General features: G+C 39.8%; 1 pseudogene; it reads left to right on the forward strand.

Annotated features, from left to right (window-relative positions):
- Positions 1-10,755: 10,755 nt before the first annotated feature.
- LOC118612769 lies at positions 10,756-10,864 on the forward strand (annotated as a pseudogene).
- Positions 10,865-12,845: the final 1,981 nt, after the last annotated feature.

Consider the following 12,845-nt stretch of genomic DNA (forward strand, 5'->3'; position numbering starts at 1 on the left):
CTCATGAAGTGGTCACCCCATTAAATCAGGTACCACTCTTCCCCCTTACATATTTTTACAACATTGTTGACTATTTTGCTTATGCTACACTTTATACCTCCATGACTATTCATTTGTATTTAATCCCTTTGCCCTTTTTCATCTTGTTCCCCAACCCCCCTCCCATCTAGTAGCCCTCAAAATATTCTCTGTCTCTATGAGTTTGTTTCCATTTTGTTGTTATTGGTATTTTAATTTTTCAATGCAGGGATTATTTTCTTAATTTCTCTTTCTGATAATTTGTTATTAGTAATAGAAATGCAACCAATTTCTGAATATTAATTTTGTATCATACTTTACTGAATTCATTTATCAGTTCTAATAATTTATTTTTGTGCAATCTTTAGGGTTCTTGCTATACAGTATTATGTCATCTGCAAATAATGACAGTTCTACTTCTTCAATACTTTTTATTTTTTTTCTCTTGTCTGATTGTTGTGGCTAGGGCTTCCAGTGGTATGTTGAATAAAAGTGGTGAAAGTAGACATCCTTGTGTTGTTTCTGATCTTAAGGAAAAATACTTTTAGCTTTTCACCAATGAGTATGTTAGCTGTGAGTTTGTAATATACGGCCTTTGTTATGTTGAGGTATGTTCCCTCTATTCCCATTTTGCTGAGAGTTTTTATTATAAATGGGCGATATACTTTGTAATATGCTTTTCTGTATCTAATGATATGATCATATGAATTTTATCCCTCATTTTGTTTATGTGGTGTATCATGTTAATTGATTTTCAAATAGTAAGTGAACTTTGCATCTCAGAAATAAATCCCACTTGATTATGGTGTATGATTTTTTAAAATGTATTGCTGAATTTGATTTGCTAATATTTTGTTGAGGATTTTTGTGTTTATATTCATCAGGGATATTAGCCTCTAATTTTCTTTTCTAGTAATATCTTTGTCTGGTTTTGGGATTAGGGTAATGGTGGCCTCGTAAAAAGTGCTTGAAAGCCTTCCTTCCTCTTGAATTTTTTGGAATAATTTGAGAAGGATATGTATTATTATTCTTTGACTATTTGGTACAATTCACCTGTAAAGCCATCCAGTCCAGGAGGGTTTTTTTTTTTTTCATTATTGATTCAATTTCATTAGTAGTACTCAATCTGTTTAGATTTCTGATTCTTTTTGATTCAGTCTTGGAAAATTGTTCATTTCTAGAAATTTATCCATTTCTTCCAGATTCTCCAATTTGTTGGCATGTAATTATTCATAGTATTTTCTTATAATCCTAGTATTTCTGTGGTGTCAGTTGTCACTTCTCTTTCATTTCTGATTTTATTTATTTGGGTCCTCTTTTTTTTTTCCCCTTTAGTGAGGCTGGTTAAAGGTATATCAATTTTGTTTATCTTTTCAAAGAACAGGCATTGACTTTATTGAACTCTAGTTATTTTTAAATACTATTTTGTTTATTTCCATTCTGATCTTTATTATTTCATTCCTTCTATTTGGTCTGTTGTTGTCGCCTAGTTCCTTTAGGTATATAATTTAATTGTTTATCAAATTTTTCTTGAAATTTATCTTGCTTCATGAGGTAGGCCTGTATTGTTTTGAATTTCCCTCTTTGAACTACTTTGGTTGTTTCCCATTAATTTTGTGTTTTTTTTTCCATTTTCATTTGTCTCAAGGTATCTTTTGAATTCTTCCTTGATTTAATTGTTAACCCATTCATTGTTTAGTAACATGTTATTTAGCCTCCATGTGTTTTTCAGGGTTTTTTTTTTTTGTAATTGATTTTTAGTTACATACCATTATGGTGGTAGGAAGAGATTGAATAAGATTCAATATTCTTAAATTTACTGAGACTTGTTTTGTGGCCAAATATGTGGTCTGTCTTGGAACATGTTCCATGTGCACTCAAAGAGAATGTATATTATGCTGTTTTGGGGTAAAATATTCTAAAAGTATCAATTAAATCAATCTGGTATAATGTGTCATTTAAGGCTGTTGTTTTCTTGTTGATTTTCTGTTTAGAATATCTAACCATTGATGTCAATGGGGTGTTAAAATAGCTTACTATGACTGTTTTAGTGTCAATCTCTCCCTTTATGTCTGTCAATATTTGCATTAATGATTGTGGGAATGAGATTTTTTTGGAGGCTTTTAAATGTATTATATTTCTGAGATATCTGAATTCCTTTTTAAAATTATAGCTGACATTAAATATTATATTAGTTTCAGGTGTACAACATAGTAAGTCCTCATTTATATATCTTATAATGTGACCACCATGATAAGTCTAGTAACTATCTTCAACTGTACAAAGTTATATTATTGACTATATTCCCTGTGCTGTACTTTACATCCCCATTGTTCATTTATTTTATAACTGTAAGTTTGTACTTTTTATTCTTCTTCACCTTTTTCACCCATCCCTTTTTGAGTCTATTATTCTGTAAAAGACATGGGGTGACTTGTGGTCTGTGAGGTACATTTCATAATTTCAGAGGAGGCCTGCAGGTCTTTTTCTGGTTGTGCATTTTTTTGAAAAGGGTGCAATTGGTGAGGCAAATAGCAGTGGTGGCGTGTCTCTAAGTGAGTAGGTGTGGGCTGTGGGTGTGTGAAGATCCTGTTGATGTACATTTCTGTGTTTATGTGTCCCTGAGGGAGTGTACCCCTGGAGGATAAGGACCTGTGAGTGGCTGCATCTGGGTGTGTAGTGTAGGTCTGGGGTAAGTTTGGGTGTGAATATCTCTGACTGACGGTGAGTGTGGCTTTAAATAGGAAATCTATTTAATAGAGCAAAGAAAAAGAGTTGACATTCCTCTTTTTTTCTCAGAGGCTGAAGTCCTAGGAAAGGTCTTGAGTCCCAGAGACTCTGACCAGGTAGGACCCTTCTGTGTGGGACAGATATCCCTGGAAGCTGGGCGGTGGCCTTGGCTTTGTCCCTAGTGCCAGCCACATTCAAAGAGAGAGATGGAGAGAATTTTGTTTACTTTAAACCCAACCATCCAGAAACAAAACTGTGTTTTGTTCCATGCCTCACTTTTTTTTTTCCCCACTTGATGCTTGCAAATATTTCCCTCTTCCTGTGTGACAGGGCTCCATGGAGGAAGATCGAAGTCTGCCCTGGAAGAGAATCTGTAAGGGAGAGACAGACAAGTCCAAATGTGTTGCTCAACTCCTAGCTTTCTCTGCCAAGTGCAGAAAATCTTGGTGTAAGGGCTCTCTCCTGGGGTGCGGGTGGAGGTTGTTGATCTTCAGGTATCTCCCTGCCAAAGACTTCCCCCACTGATGTATGAGGGATGTTGGGGCCATAACAGTGGCTAAGTTCACTGGCTTTGGAACCATATGTTCTGGATTCAAATTTTGACTCTGCTACTCACCGGCTGTGGTACACTGGGCATTTACTTTACCTCTCTGTGCCTCAATTTGTTCCTCTGTAAAATGAGGGTAATTATAGTAGAGTGTTACTTAATAAAATATAATATGATCCACATGTATAACTCTAATTTTTTCTGATAGCCATATTTATAACAAATAAAAGTAAATAGGTGCTATGGTTTGAATGTCTGTGTCTGCCAAATCCCTAAATTCATATGTTGAAATCCTAATGTCCAATGTGATAATATTAGGAGATGAGGGCCTTTGGAAAGTGGTTAGGTCATGAGGACTCAGCCCTTATGAGATTAGTGCTCTCATAAAAGATATCTCAGAGCTCCCTTGCCCCTTCTCCCACAGTATGATATTGTGGGTGCTCTGAGAGGGCCCTCACACTTACCTCCTCCAGAACTGTGAGAAAAAAATTTCTGCTGTTTATAAGACACATTGTCTGTGATATTTTGTCATACTCGCCTGAGCAGACTGTGAAATTAATTGTTATAATATATTTTATTTAATTCAATTTATCCAAAATATTATATTTCAACTTGGTAAATATTATCTTGATATATATATATTGAATGTTGTCTTGATATTATCATTAAACTTGATAAATATTATTTTAACTTGATAAAACCTCATTAATAAATAGGTTAATGAGATACTTTACATTCCTTTTTTCCGTACCAAATCTTCAAAATGAGGTTTGTATTTAACACTTAAGTACATCTCAATTTGGACTAGTCACCTTTTTGTTGGAAACACTTGATCTCACAGTTGAAAGAAATTACATACCTAAGTTGTCCTAAACAAACTTAAAAGTTTTTTTAATAATTTCATTGAAGATTGTTTGTGAAATTTAAATGTGTTAACTGATGGTCATTGGAGATAACTCTGCCAATAGGAGTCCCCAATTTGGGCTTGCAGTGAAAGGGGAGACTTTATTGAGTGCAAACAGCTCAATTATGATACAGTATGGCTATGGAACAGCTCAATAGTGTATAACTCAATAATGAAGCAGCATAGCTGTGAACAGCAAAACTGTGAGGTGGCCCTGGGGCGAGGTGGCCTCAATGCTGTTGCTCTGTGTTGTAGCTTGGCCTCTCTCCTGCAGGACATCTCTTCTCTGCTCTGCCCAACTGCTCTGATCCAGCCCACCCAGACAGCTCTAGTGGTGCAACTTTAGCTGGGGAAACACAGTCTTCAGTGAAAACCGAAAACGTAGTCCATGAGCCAGAAAAGATCTGACTTATGTATTAGAGAAATGGCCAGTCTGGAGTGAAGAGAGGGACATGATGTGAAACTGCCGTCAACCCTTATAGGGCCTTAAAAACTGAAGAAAGTGTGTGGTCTAATTTGTAAGGGTCACAGGTTCAAATCTGGTTTTGGCTCTGTGACCTTGGGCTAGTCATTGAACCTCTTTGAGCCTCAGAAGGAAGGACCTAGTATGTCAGAAGTGCTCAAAAGTGCTGGATGTGATCACTGCAGCAAGGATGGTCCAGCTTCCTCACCCACTTCTGCAGGGCCTCCTGGGATCTTCTAATCATCCAAAACACTGTCACTTCTCAGCGTGTCCCTTCCTTGCTCCCCACGTGTCTTCTAAGTCAGAAGCCAAGGCTCAGAAAGGTAAACTTAACCAAGCCCCATAGCTCTTGGGCTGCAGAACCCGAGTGAGAGGAAACTCAGGGTCATGGGCTCCAATGGGGGACTTTTTTCATTTCTTTGCAGTATGAATTCCTGTGTCTTCTTCACTCACGGGATCACAGCCTGCCTCATCACCTAGAGGGAATACCTCTTCCCATCTTAGGTTCTCATGGTCTACCTGTCCAACCTCCACCAATCACCAGCAGACCAGATTTCCTCTAGCTTCTCCAGGATTATTCCATGGAGGTTTTAAAAATTAACTTCTCTAAAGAAACATGAGTGACTTTTCCCACAAAATTATTTTACCCACCCCTCCAAGAAACCAAGGCACGCAGATTTCAGGGCTCCAGGTATAGCTCTGGACCTAAACTGCTCATAAGCTTTGTGACCCTGGGGGAAGCTGCTGAATAGATATGGGAGTGGGAGCATGAAGCACTCTCTAAACACTGACCCTTCTATCTGAGAGCTCGCTGATCGCAAACTTCTTGAGAAGAAAAGTCGTCTTTTCTGGCTTATTATCTGGTGTATAGTGCCTGAAAAACAGCAGGTGCTCAATAAAGACTTCTGGGTGGTTTGAATTCATAGAGGAACAGATTCAAGTCTGGTGTGTTGGCAGGCACTAGAGATGCAAAGGTTAAAAATAAAAAACTCAATCCCCTTTTTTCACAGAGCTCAAGGTATGAGGAAGAACATGGGTGGGTCTTTGTGAGGTTGAAATCATTAAGTGAGAGAAAAAGAGAGCAGTATTGGGGCACAATAGGGTGATCAGCTCTATTTTACTCATATAGGACTTCATATTGATGAGGTATCTCAATAGGGATGGCTGCGTATTTGGTTCTGGACCTCAGGAAAAGAAAGAAGCATTAGAGGTCTGAGTATGCTGGGTGTACGAGAGATAATTGAAGCCACGCCATGACCATGGAGAGTGTTTGGTGTCACATGATCGAAAGGAATGAGATTAAAATTCTTGCATCATTTGTACCATCTCACAGATGGTTGTGAAATTTTCAGGAACTCTGTGCACAGGTTGATAAACACAGTCATAAGATAAAGTTAAAATTAAGTCATATTAAAAATGGAAGTAATAAATACTCAAAAACTCATCATTTAAAAATTATTTTATGACTTTCACTTTTTAAAAGTTACACAGATTTGGAGACCCAAGAATCTCAGATGAGGGGTTTTTGCACTTCTTGTGAATGGTCATAGTTCAGAGAAGGAAGAAAAAGTTTTCTGGCTCATTTTGACTGTTTTTTTTTTTTTTTCTTTTATAGAATGGAGGTCTCAGTTCAAATACATAGCACTAAAAGCGTCTCTTTTATTCACTAGGCAAACAGGTACTGAGTACCAAAATTAGATCAGGCATTGAGAAATACTTGGGATCCCCTGGCTTTCAAGGAGTTTATGAACCTAAAACTCTAAAAACAAAGATAGGGAGACAGAGAAAAATCATAATTACACCATCCAAAGGCAATCAACTGCTGTTACCTTTTGATATTGTTCTTTTGTGGGTACTTAAATCTTTTAGGCATTTGTGATTGTCTTATTTTTTCATAGTTTGTAATTTTTTTAAATAAAAGCTTTTAGATATTTGCACTCATGCTATAGAAGTCATTTTGCATTGTTTCTTTTTCTTTTTTTATTTTTTATTATTAGTTTCAAATATACCATACATTAGTTAGACATTTATATAGTTTATAAAATGATCCTTCTAATTGCATTTTTAAAAAAATTTACATTGATGACATAACTATTTAAATTTCTTGTCAGAGATGTAAGGTATCTCTTTCAAATTAAAAATAAAATAGCAAAATTGAACTTTCCCCTGTTGAACTTCCCTCACTTAATTTTTTGGTTTATATTCCTTTTTATTTTGAGTGAGGAGGAGTATTCATGCATAAATACTATATTAATTAAAAAATGCCTGAAAGATACACAGTTCGCCAATTTTGATGGATTAGGGACTTTCTGGCTGAAGTACATAAACACCTGGGAGGGGTATAAATGGATTTCAGATGGTCAGTGACCTTGCTAAATATCTAGGAAGTGCGTTTGGATATCTGTGCATCCCCTCCTTATCTCCAGAAAATTAATAGATTTTTCTTAGATTTTCAAATGGATCCATGACCCCTTAAATACTATGCACTGTTCTCTATAGTATGAAAGTAATTCCTTGACCAAGTCAGACCATCAGACAGTAGCTATGTCTCTCACTGGCGTGGCCCACTGTCAGCAGGCTTTAATCTAGAGGGTCCAAACTAGGATGATTTTAACCCCTAGGAAACATTTAACAATGTCTGGTTGTCACGCCTGGGAGAGGGAAGGATGCTGTGGTGTCTATTGTAAAGAGGCCAAGGATGCTGCTAAACATCTTATGATGCACAGGACAGCCCTCCACCATGAGAAATTATCCAGTCAGTTCAAAATATCAACAGTGCAGGTTGAGAAACTCAGCTTTAACTAAATTGTCTTTGGAAATCTCAGCCCTGGCTTGAGGCCAGGGGCATTATGGAAACTAATGGTTGGAAAGCCAACATTACATTTATAGTCTGATTTGTGCACATGATCTGTTGGGCATTGCTCATCTCCCCATTTAGACCTATTGTGATGAGCCATTTGAGATATTTCTTTTAGAACTCAGTGCCAACCAAATCTTGGGCTCTCTTGAGCAAGAAGCATGGTTTTAATTGCTACATACCGGGCATATTGTTTATTCAACAAGTATTTACTGTCTGCCTGTCTTTGTCAGACACTGACTTGGTCTCTGGGGACAAGCAGTGAGCAAATGGTTACAGTCCCTGTCTTCTTCAAAGTTTTCATGCCAGTGGGAAGACAGACACTAAATAAGCTACATGATATATGATTACTAGCTGAGCCCGTTTACTGACTGTGTGCATGCGCTTGCATGTGTATGTGTGTTTGTATGTCTCACCTTTTCCCCATGTTGGAAGTGAGTCTTAGAATACTACTTAAGGAGCCATACCTCACCTCTGCATTTCTGGGAACATTTAATGATATAACGCACAGCAAACACTTAGCGCAGAGCCTGGCTCATGGAAATCATTGAGAGGAGGATAGCTCCTTAAAACCATTGGCTGGGGACCCTCCAAGTCACACCTCCCTAGAACCACATGTGTGCTTTGGCCTGGGGTCTCATGGTCTGACTCCACCTGAACACTTCCTGGCAGCCCTTCCCAGATGCTTCCATGGCCTCTTGGGATCAGGAGCCCAACGTGGTGTTACCTGAGCTGACTGACACTCACAGGTGTGGCCAGGAGATCATGAAGACCAGTAAGGTGTGATGGTTACTAGACCAACTGTGCAACAGGAAAGAGTCCTCCTGGAAGCCAGGAAATGCCACACAGCCTGGGATAGAAAAAGTGAAGGCTGACCCTGCCTAGCTAGCCAGTAAGAGTTCGGCAGGGTGTGGTTCTAGGCTTTTGGAAATGAAAGTGGTATCAGCTCATGGCTTTGTTTTCCAGTTCAAAACATCAAGCCAGATGTGTCTTGAAGGTACCAGCTTCATTTATTCGCTCACTTGTTTTCCAAATATTTATCGAGCAACTGTTTTGTGGCCATGCTTGTGCTGAGCATGAAGAATGCACAGCAAACAATATGATCAAGGCCTCTGCTCTCATAGAGGCAGAAAACGTAGAAGGTTGTAAAAAAGTGAACGTAGAGCTGGGTGAGTGCAGGGTTGAGGCATCTTCAGACAAGGCCAATCTGAGGAGGTAACATTTGAACCAACACCGAAAGGGTGAAAGGGATCCTACAGGGGGAAATGCATTTCAGGCAGATGAAAAGCTCTAAGGAGAGAAAGTGTGTGGCATGTCCGGGAGCTTTAAGAAGATCAGGGCAGCTAGGGTGTTGTGAACAAGAAGGAGAAAATCCATATGAGATGAGGTCAACAAGGTGGGCAGGAACCATCTTGTGTGGGGCATTTGTGTTACTCATCTATTGCTGCCTATCAAATTATTCCAAAGCTTAAAGGCTTAACACAACATTTGTTGTCTCATGGTTTCTGTGGTCAGAAAGCTGGGTCCTCTGCCTTAAGGTCTCTCAGGTTGTGATCAAGGTGTCAGTTGTGGCTGCAGTCATCTCAAAGCTCAATGGGGAAAGGATTTGCTTCCAAGTTCAATTTAGTTCCTAGTGGCTGTTGAATTAAAGATCTTCGGTTTCTTGCTGGCTTTGGACAGGAGATCACCCCAGTTCCTTCCCCTGGATGATTATTTCACCAAAGAATTTGAGCCAGGAAGGCAATAGAGTCCCACAAAATGGAAACCACAGTCTTTGTAATCTAATCACGAAAGTGACACACCACCACTCTTTCCATATTCTATTTATTTTAACTGATTTATTAAGTCCAGCCTATACCCATGGGGAAGGCATTTCCCAAGGGTGCGATCACTGAGGACCTAAGCTTCCTTGGCCAGAGTGTGGTGTTTGAATCTTAATCTGAGTGTAATGAACTGAGTAGGTGCTTACATACATTATTTTGCCAATCTGCTTCCAGCAGAAAAGAAAGCCAAGAGATCTCACATTGGAAGAGGAAAGAAGACTTTATAGCTGCAGGGGTCAGAATTTGAATCAACAGAATTATAAGAAATGAGTGAGGTAGAGAACTCCCTGTCACTGGAAGCATGCAAGTAGAGCATGAAAGTCTCCACATGAGGAATATTGTAGCAGGACCTTACAAGTTATGCAAGACCAAAGCATTTTCATATAATTAAAACCTGCTCCATAGCACAATTGAAAAGACCACTCTTTGAAAGTTCCTTCTTGAAAAAACAAACAAACAAACAAACAAACAAACAAAAAACAAAAAAACCAGAATAGTCCTGAATCCCTCAATGTTCATCTCAGAGGCCTCAACCTGGGATGTGGATCCCTTGCTCCCACCCCTGGGTGCTGAGGCTCAAGGACTCCTCAAAGATTCCTTCCTAGAGATGTCACTGCCACCACCTCCTTGGAGGAGGGTGCCTGGGGAAGGACATCTGGGCTGTAGGGTTATGGATGTCTTTATTAACATGTTTATCTGTTTAATAAATGCACACTGAAGTATACACACTCAGGCTCTGAACTCCGACCTGCCTGGGTTCAAATCCTTTGCTTTTGCCTTTCCTTCATTGAATGAGCACATTGGACCATTTCTGTGAGCTGTGGTGTTCATATCTGTGAAAATTGGAAAATAGTGTGTAACTCAAGATTGTTGTGAGACTTAAAGAAATAAAACAAGACCCTCCAGTCAATGCCTTAGCATGCTCTAAGGGCTCAAAAAAGAGTAAGTGGTGACGATGGTGATAAGGATTGCTCACTTGAATGTTGATTTATCTATTCGCATTCTTGTTCAGCAAACATTTCTTGGAGCCTGGGCATTCACATTCCTCCATGCTGCCCTCTAGCTGGGTGTCTTTGTGGAGTGGAGCACCCTCTGTGAAGTTCATCCTGACTGGGTCCCCTGGTGTAGGAGTTTCTTATGACTGCTGTAACAAATCATCAGAAATTTAGCGCTAGGGAAGATCTTAGCTCCTGGCTTTAACTCTGTCTTAAAAATCAGCAGTGTAGCATCTTCAGATTTCTCTCTGATATCTGACCTCTGCTTCCTTCAATATATCTCCTTCTCAGACTCTGACCGTCCTGTCTGCCTCTCATAAAGATCCTTGTGATGATATTGGGCCACCTAGGTAAGCCAGAATCATTTCCCCATTGTAAGATCCTTATCTCGATCACATCTGAAAAATCTCTTTTGCTTGTCTACGGCCATACCACCCTGAATGTGCCAGATTTTGGAAGCTAAGCAGGGTCAGGTCTGGTTAGTACTTGGATGGGAGACCACCTAGGAAGACCAGATGCTGCAGGCGTTAAAAAAAATCTCTTGAAGTTACTTAAAGCCACAATCACAGGTTCTGTGGGTCCACCACCTTCCAGACCCTGCTATCTGTCTCTCCAGGTTCTCTATGGGACTCTATCTCCTAGAAGGAAACTTCTGCCTCAAATGTTCTTCTGCCCTCCCTTCAGGTCTCCATTCCGCCCCCAGGTTTCATCAAGTCCCCAGATTAGAATAAATCCTCGCCACATAAATTACTTGCCATCACAGTGGCATACGTGCTATTCTTTATTTATTGCCTGCCTCCTTTGTCACTCTAACTTTCCTAAGGACAGGAATTGTGACTTTTTTTTACTGCTACATCCTCATACCTGGCGCAGTACCTGTCAGTTGGCAGCTCCTGGCAAAAACCTGTCCGTTTGAACTGAGTAGCTGCCCCATCCCTTCCTGCCCCACTACTGGCTTCCTTATTGTTATTTGCATGTGTATTCCTAGGGCTGCTGTAATAAAATACTGCGGATGGGTGGCTTCAACAACAGAAATGTGTTATCTCACATTTCTGGAGGCTAGAAGCCCACTATTAATGTGTTGATGGGGTTGGTTCCCTCCAAGAACTGTCGGGGAGAAAGTATCCATTCCATGCCTCTCTCCTAATTTATGGTGTTTCGCTGGCAATCTTTGGCATTCCTTGGCTTGTAGATGTACTATCTCGATCTCTGTCTTCATCTTCACAAGGTGTTCCTGTGCATGTCTGCATCTGTGTCCAAATTTCCCCCTTTTATAAGGACACAGTCATATTGAATTAGAGCCCACTTGATTGTCTGTAAAGATCCTATTTCCAAATAAGGCCCTATGCAAGGTACTAGGGATTAGGCTTTAAACATCTTTTGTGGGACACAATTCAATCCATAACACGAGGCTTTTGCCCTCAGAGTCATCCACACTTGACTCTTTGCCTCCACCTTTACATAATTCAGAAAATATGAACAACATATACTAGGCCATTGAGCTGAGGGCTGGAGACCTTATGATGAGTCCTAGAAGACATCTTAATCATGCTTTCAAGATCTGCTAGTGAGGTAAAGCAGATGCGCCTTTGGAATGTGCCTGTTTCTCAGGCTGCATCATCTGTGAGAATGAAAATGAATAAATTTGACACAAGTAAATATAAGACTATTTCTTTGACCCTGCCTCCCTTCTGCTTTCCTGAAGTCTCTCAAAGGCTCCCCCAGGGTGATTGCAGAAGGTGTCCTATCTCCTTCATACTTCCAGATAAGCACGCTTAGTGCCACCTTTCATCTTCACTGTCTTTGCTGTATGGGTATGCAGATTCTCATTTCAGCTTCAGCAGCAATATTGCAAAGTGGGCACTATCATTGCCCCATTTGCGATGCAAAGAAAGTGAGGTTATTGTCCAAATACATACCTGTCAAGTGGTAGAACTTTAATTTGAATCTTGTGTGTCTGATGACTTTAGAGCTTGTACCTATAACCCCAACTTGATAAATCGCCAACCTAAGTTGATGGGAGAGAAAGCAAGTTCAGAGGAAAAGAAGACACAGCTGAGTCAGTGGTGATTCTGACCCCAAATTATATTATTTTCCTTTTTTTTTTTTAAAGGAACTAGGATATATGCACAATAACATGCACGAATTTAAGTGTATAGCCCAAAGCACTGGGCTACACAGCTTATTATGAAAAATTTTAAACACACAGAAAAGTTGGAAGAATGTTGCAGTGGCCTCTCATATACCTGACACCCAGTCTATGTTCACATTTTGCCATACTTGCTTTATCACACATCTGTCCATCTTGTATCCATCATCCATCATCCATCTACCCATCCATGAATATCCGTCCATCCATCTATCCATCCATCTACCCATTCATCCATCCATTTGTCCATCCATCATTCCTTCCTTCTTCCCTCCCTCCCTTCCTCCCTCCCTCCCTCCCTCTGTCCTTCCCTTTCTTCCTTCATCTGTCCAACAATCCATCCATCCTTCCATTCATTC

The sequence above is a fragment of the Rousettus aegyptiacus genome, unplaced genomic scaffold (genome assembly GCF_014176215.1).
Source record: "Rousettus aegyptiacus isolate mRouAeg1 unplaced genomic scaffold, mRouAeg1.p scaffold_m13_p_16, whole genome shotgun sequence".
NCBI classification, from domain to species: Eukaryota; Metazoa; Chordata; class Mammalia; order Chiroptera; family Pteropodidae; genus Rousettus; species Rousettus aegyptiacus.